Source organism: Ostrea edulis, chromosome 10 (assembly GCF_947568905.1).
Source record: "Ostrea edulis chromosome 10, xbOstEdul1.1, whole genome shotgun sequence".
Lineage (NCBI taxonomy): Eukaryota > Metazoa > Mollusca > Bivalvia > Ostreida > Ostreidae > Ostrea > Ostrea edulis.
In genome coordinates this window covers 48,483,557-48,491,830 of record NC_079173.1, presented here as the reverse complement: position 1 = coordinate 48,491,830, position 8,274 = coordinate 48,483,557, and positions in this window count along the sequence as shown.

Sequence of the window (8,274 nt, the reverse complement as noted above, 5' to 3'; positions counted from 1 at the left end):
TGTGTCCCCACAGTCACCCTAATAATCATCCATGTGTGTGACAACAATCACTCTAATAATAACTCATGTGTGTCCCCACAGTCACCCTAATAAACATCTCTGTGTGTCCCCACAGTCACCCTAATAATCATCCATGTGTGTCCCCACAGTCACCCTAATAAACATCTCTGTGTGTCCCCACAGTCACCCTAATAAACATCTCTGTGTGTCCCCACAGTCACCCTAATAAACATCTCTGTGTGTCCCCACAGTCACCCTAATAAACATCTCTGTGTGTCCCCACATTCACCCTAATAAACATCTCTGTGTGTCCCCACAGTCACCCTAATAATCATCCATGTGTGTCCCCACAGTCACCCTAATAAACATCTCTGTGTGTCCCCACAGTCACCCTAATAAACATCTCTGTGTGTCCCCACAGTCACCCTAATAAACATCCATGTGTGTCAACAATCACTCTAATAATAACCCATGTGTGTCCTCACAGTCACTTATAATCATCCTTGTGTGTTACAATAGGGTATCAAAATTTTGCAAGCAGATATATAGGAAAACCACTATGCCAAGTGCATTCCAACTTGAAACAAATCATCCTTGGGTGAAGGAAATTCAAGTTTGTTCAAATGAAGGATCATATCCCTGTCAGAGGGAAGATAATCACAAAAACGCAAAAATAGAGTGGGTCATTTAAAAATCTTATCAAAAACCAATGGACCAGAAAAGCTGAAAGAACAAGGCATGATTGTGTCCATAGAAATGCCCAAAGAATTTGTCTGTTTTAAATTAAATGTGTCTTGAATTCAGCTTGACCTGTGTTTTAAGAAAGCTAAATACATGCCAATTAAGTATACCACATGTATATCAACTTTATCAAAGTTATTGCTTATTTAAAAGCATTTCCCCTGCCTTTAAAAACAAACCCAACTTGATAACCGTTAAATTTCATCCAAATTTTGCTTAGGAAAAGGTGTGCCCATCCGTCGAGCAATTTATTGAAGTTATAGTGACATGTGCGTGTTTATTGAAGTTATAGTGACATATGCGTGTTTATTGAAGTTATAGTGACATGTGCGTGTTTATTGAAGTTATAGTGACAATGTGCGTGTTTATTGAAGTTATAGTGACATGTGCGTGTTTATTGAAGTTATAGTGACGTGTGCGTGTTTATTGAAGTTATAGTGACATGTGCGTGTTTATCGAACGTGTGTTAGGGTTATAGTTTTACCGGAAACCAGATTTCATTGGTTTCTATTTAAATTTTTGTTACCTGTTATACAGGTATTTAAATTAGAGAAGCACGGCTTCTCGTGATTTTATGAGTAATGAATAAGTCCCATTTGAAGGTTCTCTTCCTGTGCGTTTTGACATGGCACCCACCCACAAAGCATGAATAGTTTTATTACTGATCTTATTTTCTCATTGTAGAGAACAGAAGATGTATTTTTTCAAAGATGTTTATATATATATATATATACAATGTAGATGTCAATAAACTTCACTCTTGGGAGTGCTTCTATACCCACGTAAAGGATATAAGCCTCAGACTGTCCATTCTATGAGAGAACTGATCGAGGCTGTAGAGCTGAGGTCAGGCTCCGGGGCCATAAAACTTAGCTAGCTCACTTTCCAAGTTTTATGGCCCCGGAGCCAGTTCTTTCTCTCACAGAATGGACATACTGGCCGAGGTCAGTTCTTTCTCTCACAGAGTGGACAGTTTGAGGCTTTGTTTTAGGAATGGACAGTTTGAGGCTTTGTTTTAAGAATGGACAGTTTGAGGCTTATATCCTACTTAAAACATTACATCTTAATGGACAGTTTGAGGCTTTGTTTTAAGAATGGACAGTTTGAGCCTTTGTTTTAGGAATGGACAGTTTGAGGCTTTGTTTTAAGAATGGACAGTTAGGTTTTGTTTTAAGAATGGACAGTTAGGTTTTGTTTTAAGAATGGACAGTTAGGTTTTGTTTTAAGAATGGACAGTTAGGTTTTGTTTTAAGAATGGACAGTTTTAGGCTTTGTTTTAAGAATGGACAGTTTGAGGCCTTGTTTTAAGAATGGACAGTTAGGCTTTCTTTTAAGAATGGACAGTTTGGTTTTGTTTTAAGAATGGACAGTTAGGCTTTGTTTTAAGAATGGACAGTTAGGTTTTGTTTTAAGAATGGACAGTTAGGTTTTGTTTTAAGAATGGACAGTTAGGTTTTGTTTTAAGAATGGACAGTTAGGCTTTGTTTTAAGAATGGGCAGTTAGGTTTTGTTTTAAGAATGGACAGTTAGGCTTTGTTTTAAGAATGGACAGTTAGGTTTTGTTTTAAGAATGGACAGTTAGGCTTTGTTTTAAGAATGGACAGTTAGGCTTTCTTTTAAGAATGGACAGTTAGGCTTTGTTTTAAGAATGGGCAGTTAGGTTTTGTTTTAAGAATGGACAGTTAGGTTTTGTTTTAAGAATGGACAGTTATGTTTTGTTTTAAGAATGGACAGTTAGGTTTTGTTTTAAGAATGGACAGTTAGGTTTTGTTTTAAGAATGGACAGTTAGGTTTTGTTTTAAGAATGGACAGTTAGGCTTTGTTTTAAGAATGGGCAGTTAGGTTTTGTTTTAAGAATGGACAGTTGGGTTTTGTTTTAAGAATGGACAGTTTGAGGCCTTGTTTTAAGAATGGACAGTTAGGTTTTGTTTTAAGAATGGACAGTTTGAGGCTTTGTTTTAAGAATGGACAGTTAGGTTTTGTTTTAAGAATGGACAGTTGGGCTTTGTTTTAAGAATGGACAGTTAGGTTTTGTTTTAAGAATGGACAGTTAGGTTTTGTTTTAAGAATGGACAGTTAGGTTTTGTTTTAAGAATGGACAGTTAGGTTTTGTTTTAAGAATGGACAGTTAGGTTTTGTTTTAAGAATGGATAGTTAGGTTTTGTTAAGAATGGACAGTGTCAGCTAAACCCATTGACAATGATAATTATGAATATTGTATAGCTATTTTTTGATAGTCTGACACTAAAACCAGTCTTTCGTAGAAGTCTGTTTCTTTTGTTCACTTATTGGACAGTGTCAGGTAAGTAGTCTTGTACTGTAGATTTTATATTCACTCACTCTATAGTACTGGGCCATATCAACATGTTGTCCTCTGATGGGGAGAGCATTTTCATTGCACAATCAAAATGTAAGGATTTTAATTAAAGTAATGCAAATATTACCTTAATGAGTGTTATATTCTGGATATGGAGAGTGAGAAAGTTATAGAGCCAAATTTTGATCTGAAAAGCATTGCTTTTCTAATATTTGGATGAGGAAATAATTAACGCCAGCCCAAAGAACCCAATACGCCCATCTCGTGAAATGATATGAAATTATTCATGAAAGAGAAAACAATAATTCAGAATTAGGATATGCTAATAAAGAAAACATTAAAAAAAAAAAAACCTTTGTGATTAGGTTTCGGAATGTGCCTCGGAATCCAACGAAATTCAAATACGGTACGGAAATATGTCTTCCAAGTTTTGATGCGATATAATAATGGCTAATGGAATTGTGAATCTCAAAGTTAAGCAGGGAACTCTACTATGGGGAAATATCGTTTCAAGTGTTTCAGTGATTTTTCCGATATCTGTGTTGATTCTTACTTGTAGGGAATTTAAAATTAAATTTGTATCTCTTTGACAAACGTATTGTCTTTTTCTTATTTTCAGCCTACCTGTCGACGTCTAATAAGTTATTGGGTTTACCTGTCGACGTCTAGTAAGTTATTGGGTTTACCTGGCGACGTCTAATAAGTTATTGGGTTTACCTGTCGACGTCTAATAAGTTATTGGGTTTACCTGTCGACGCCTAATAAGTTATTGGGTTTACCTGGCGACGTCTAGTAAGTTATTGGGTTTACCTGGCTCTGTCCAATAAGTTGACTATTACTGTCCATTATTTTTAAGAACGGACAGTATCTGTCCATTCTTAAAAATAATGGACAGCAATTGTTGACTTATTGGACACCTACAGGTAACCTTTTCACTACAAGTGGACTTTCTTTTATATAAAAGCCTAAAAAAGACAAAGCATTGCGTAACAAAAATGTTTTAAACACTTGGTTTATCTATGGTATATTTTTTTTTATGTTCGGTTGAGTGTGACGAATTAAAACATAATGTATAGTGTATTAAATTAGTAGAAGATAAAAAATGCATTTGAATATGAATTTGCTCGACACATGGGCTGTATGTTTTCTAAAAGGAAACCCACCAAAATTTATGAATTGTTTCATTGATTTTGGCATTTTTGCAATTATATGCTAACTTCATGCTCCTGTTGTATACCACAAAGCAATTTTGGATCAAATTAGTTTGAGTTTGCTTATATATTCCTTATTTAGTTTGGGTTTGCTTATATATTCCTTATTTAGTTTGGGTTTGCTTATATATTCCTTATTTGAATGCCAGAGTTGGGGACTCCTACTGAAATCATCCATCTCCTGGGCCAGATAACTGTAGAAACTAACTGTTTCTTCACGTGAAAGCTTCCTGACAAAATGGAGATCTTCCTGACAAAATGGAGATTCAACTTTGTAAAATCCATGACCCCTTGGGTTAGGGTGAGGCCACAATAGGGGATCAAAGTTTTACATGCAAATGTATAGGGAACTAAACCTGTCACAAAGCATCTGTTCATGTGAAAGGCCACACCCATCTACAAGGGCAGATAATTCAATAATGAATTTGTAGTCAAGTTTAATAATTCAGTTTGAAAATTAATAAATTTTTAGTCGTGACATTTGAAAAGTTTTTCTGAACCAATCTGCTTGTATAATGATAGTTTTGTTCAAGCTTATTTAATGCTAGGAATTGATGCTTAGGTGAGGGATGTGGCCCATGAGCCTCTTGATAAATCACATGATCAAGGAACAATCAGCACAGTGTTAATGCTTTTTTGTTGTTTCATCGGGTAATGAAGGTAGCTAGCATTGCAGAAAAAAAAAATATCCGTTTTTCTGCAATGATTGCTACCTTTGTCACCCGATGAGGTTAGGGTTAGGGTTAGACATTTTTGTTCCCCGCTGCAACGCTGAAGGGGACATAGAAATACCTGCGTCCGGCGACATAGAAATACCGGAGTCCGGCGACATAGAAATACCGGTGTCCGTGATTCCGTCCGTGCGTCCGTCCGTACTACTTCACTCTGTGGACACAACTCCTCAGAAACCGCTCAACGGATTTTGTTCATATTTTTGGGGATTGTTAGTCACCACGTGTAGTTGATCATATTATGCCGGTGTTATAAAGCCAGACCCCCCTCCCCCCTATAGTGAGACTCCCCCCCCCCCCCCCCCCCCTGGAGTCTGGCTCTAGAGTGAGCCTTCCTCCTGCGGAAGTATGGCTCTGGAGTGAGCCTTCCCCCCGGAAGTTTGGCTCTAGAGTGAGCCTTCCCCCCAGAAGTCTGACTCTAGAGTGAGTCTTCCCCCCCGGTAGTCTCGCTCTAGAGTGACCCCCCCCCCCCCCCAGCAGAATTGCTCTAGAATAAACCTTACCCTCAGAGGGAAGACTCACTCTAGAGCCGTAACACCCTCTTTAAGTCTCGCTCTAGAGGGACACCCCCGCTTTCATCCCCTCCTGCGCAAACTATGAAATAGATTTTAGTTTATCGGAAAGGGAATTACCTACCTACCTAACCTCTCTACCTACCTACATATCTACCTACCTGAAGTTGTTACAAGTTTAAAAGCATAACCGATATTTGTACGCAGATCAGAAGAAACATAAATTCGAAATTTCCTCATTTTATTTTTCAAACTTCTAAAACTAACCAAGGTATAGGTATTGTGTGGGTCAAAGTTCAAGGTCTATGGGTCTAACAAAATGACTTATCAATTCCAATGTGTTTTATTCACCGTTTTCTTCTCTTGAGTGTAAAGAACGACTTAAGGAGGTATGCTACACCAGAGAAATTTGATATGGATCAAAAGTGGGGGATATGTATATCAATATTTTGAAATTGTAAACTTTAAAATTTACTTTATTTAGTCAAAAAATGCAGTTGCATCTCTTGCTGTTTTGCTTCATACAACTGTTCGAGAAGCTTTTCACTCGGATAAACATATGGAAATATTTACCCAAGCGAAAAGCTTCTCGAACAGTTCTATGAAGCAAAACAGCAAGAAGGAGAATCTGTCGCAGATTATGGAATGAGACTAGAGAATTTGCTTCAAACATGCATTGAAAGGAATGCTATATCACTCACACTACCACATTATCCCCCTCCTTTTTAAGAATCGTCCCTGACTCTTCCTGAGTGCCAACACCTGTGGGACGAAGTACTGAAGACAATCTCTCTCACCCGCCAGAGATAACCCAGGTCCCAACGTGGGCGCCAAATGTAACAGAGACATTTTTATGCCTCTGATGGGATTTTAACCCCGGTTTCTGGCACTCAAGTCCAGCACTCTACCAATCGAGCTAAAGGGTTAACCCACTAGTCAGAGCTAGTAGGAGCCATATCACTCACACTACCACATTAGTAGAAAGCAATCCGAGAAAAATTTAAAACCCATGCTGAACTCGAACACACGATCGACAGTTCAGCAGTCGACGTGCTTTTTCTCTCTCTTTTTATTGCAGTCGACGTGCTCACCTGCTGAGCTACTCAGCTAGGTGATAATTCTTTAAATGATTAGACAAATATTGCTGATATTTATATTTTCATCCATGTTTTAAAAGGAACCCAGCCATTGTGACGATGTACAGTACTCCCTTAAGCAAAATCATTTAATGCCCTGCTGAAAAAGTATTGGTATCTAAACAATAAGGAGATAGTAGTTTACCAGGAATAAATGAAGGGGGAAGTCTTGCTATGGGTGGGGGAGGGGGGGTCTGACTCTACAACTAGTGATAGAGTAAGTCTTCCCAAGTCTGGCTCTAGAGTGAGACTTCCCCGGGGTTCTCCTGCTCTAGAGTGAGCCTTCCCCCAGGGGGAATGCTCACTCTAGAGCCAGGCTCATTCTACAACACCGACATTTTCATTCGATAATTTTTATAAGAGTTATGGGACTTTGTTGAATTTGTACGGACACTTTGTGGATGCAACTCCTCAGAAACCGCTCAATGGATTTTGTTCATATTTTGTAGGATTGTTATTCACCATATGTAGTTGATCATATTTTGCCGGTATTTTGATTTGACAATTTTTACAGGAGTTATGGGACTTCGTTGAATTTGTACATGCTACATTATAAGAACACTTCGTCGATGTGTGAAATTTTACAAGATTATTAGCCACAATATGTAGTTGATAATATTCCACCACAATTTAGATTTTACAAATTCTACAGGAGTTAAGGAACTTTTATGCTTCAAATTTATTTATTTATTATTTTTTTTTTTTGCGGCGGCGGCGGCGGCGGGGGACATACAGCTATGCGTAGCAATCTTATTTTATATATAATTTTATGTATTATTAAAAATATAAATTAAAATTAAGATCTAAGATATCATATGGTTAACCCATTTGTTATCTTAAATGGAACAGCCAATGCACCCTTTGACCTTGATGTCACTCCATATTTGGTTATGATTTTGCAGACAGGTGGTACTAGAAAATCGGATCAAAATAGTTTGTAACAAAATTTATTGCATAATAAAAGCAATGTCAAAGAAATAGAAAAGATTCACTGAATGTAAATATTGTTAAATCACACGATCTAGGTACAATCAGGACATAGTGTTTATTGTTCAAACACATGATCTAAGCATAATCAGGACAGAATCACTGTGATTGTTCCGGAAATTCGTAAACTATTCAGTTTTTAAATCGAGGGAAGCTACTGAAAAACAAGTTGATAGTACAGGGGTTTCAACAATCCCGTTTATAGTCAGCATTTCGCAGACTCTATGGTCGTTATAACGATCCAGTTTGCCAATGCAATCTATCATTGGGTCAAATGCTGTCTGATGTGTTTCATACTGAATGTTAGACCGTTCTTGGCAAACTGATTTTGACTACGGATAACTCTGTTTACCTGATGAAGATGTAGGGATCACGGTAGGTGTGACCAGTTGACAGGAGATGCTTACTCCTTCTAGGTACCTGATCCCACCTCTGGTATATTCAGGGGTCCGCGTGTTTGCCCAACTGTCTATTTTGAATTGCTTATATGTGGAGTTATGAGATTGATCACCGTTTGTTATCTTCACCTTCCATTCAAAGAAATGAGCATTATACTAATCACCAGACTAACAAGAGGCCCATGGGTCACATCGCTCGCCTGAGTCACCTTGGTCCATATCAGAAGACTTTCCATATATA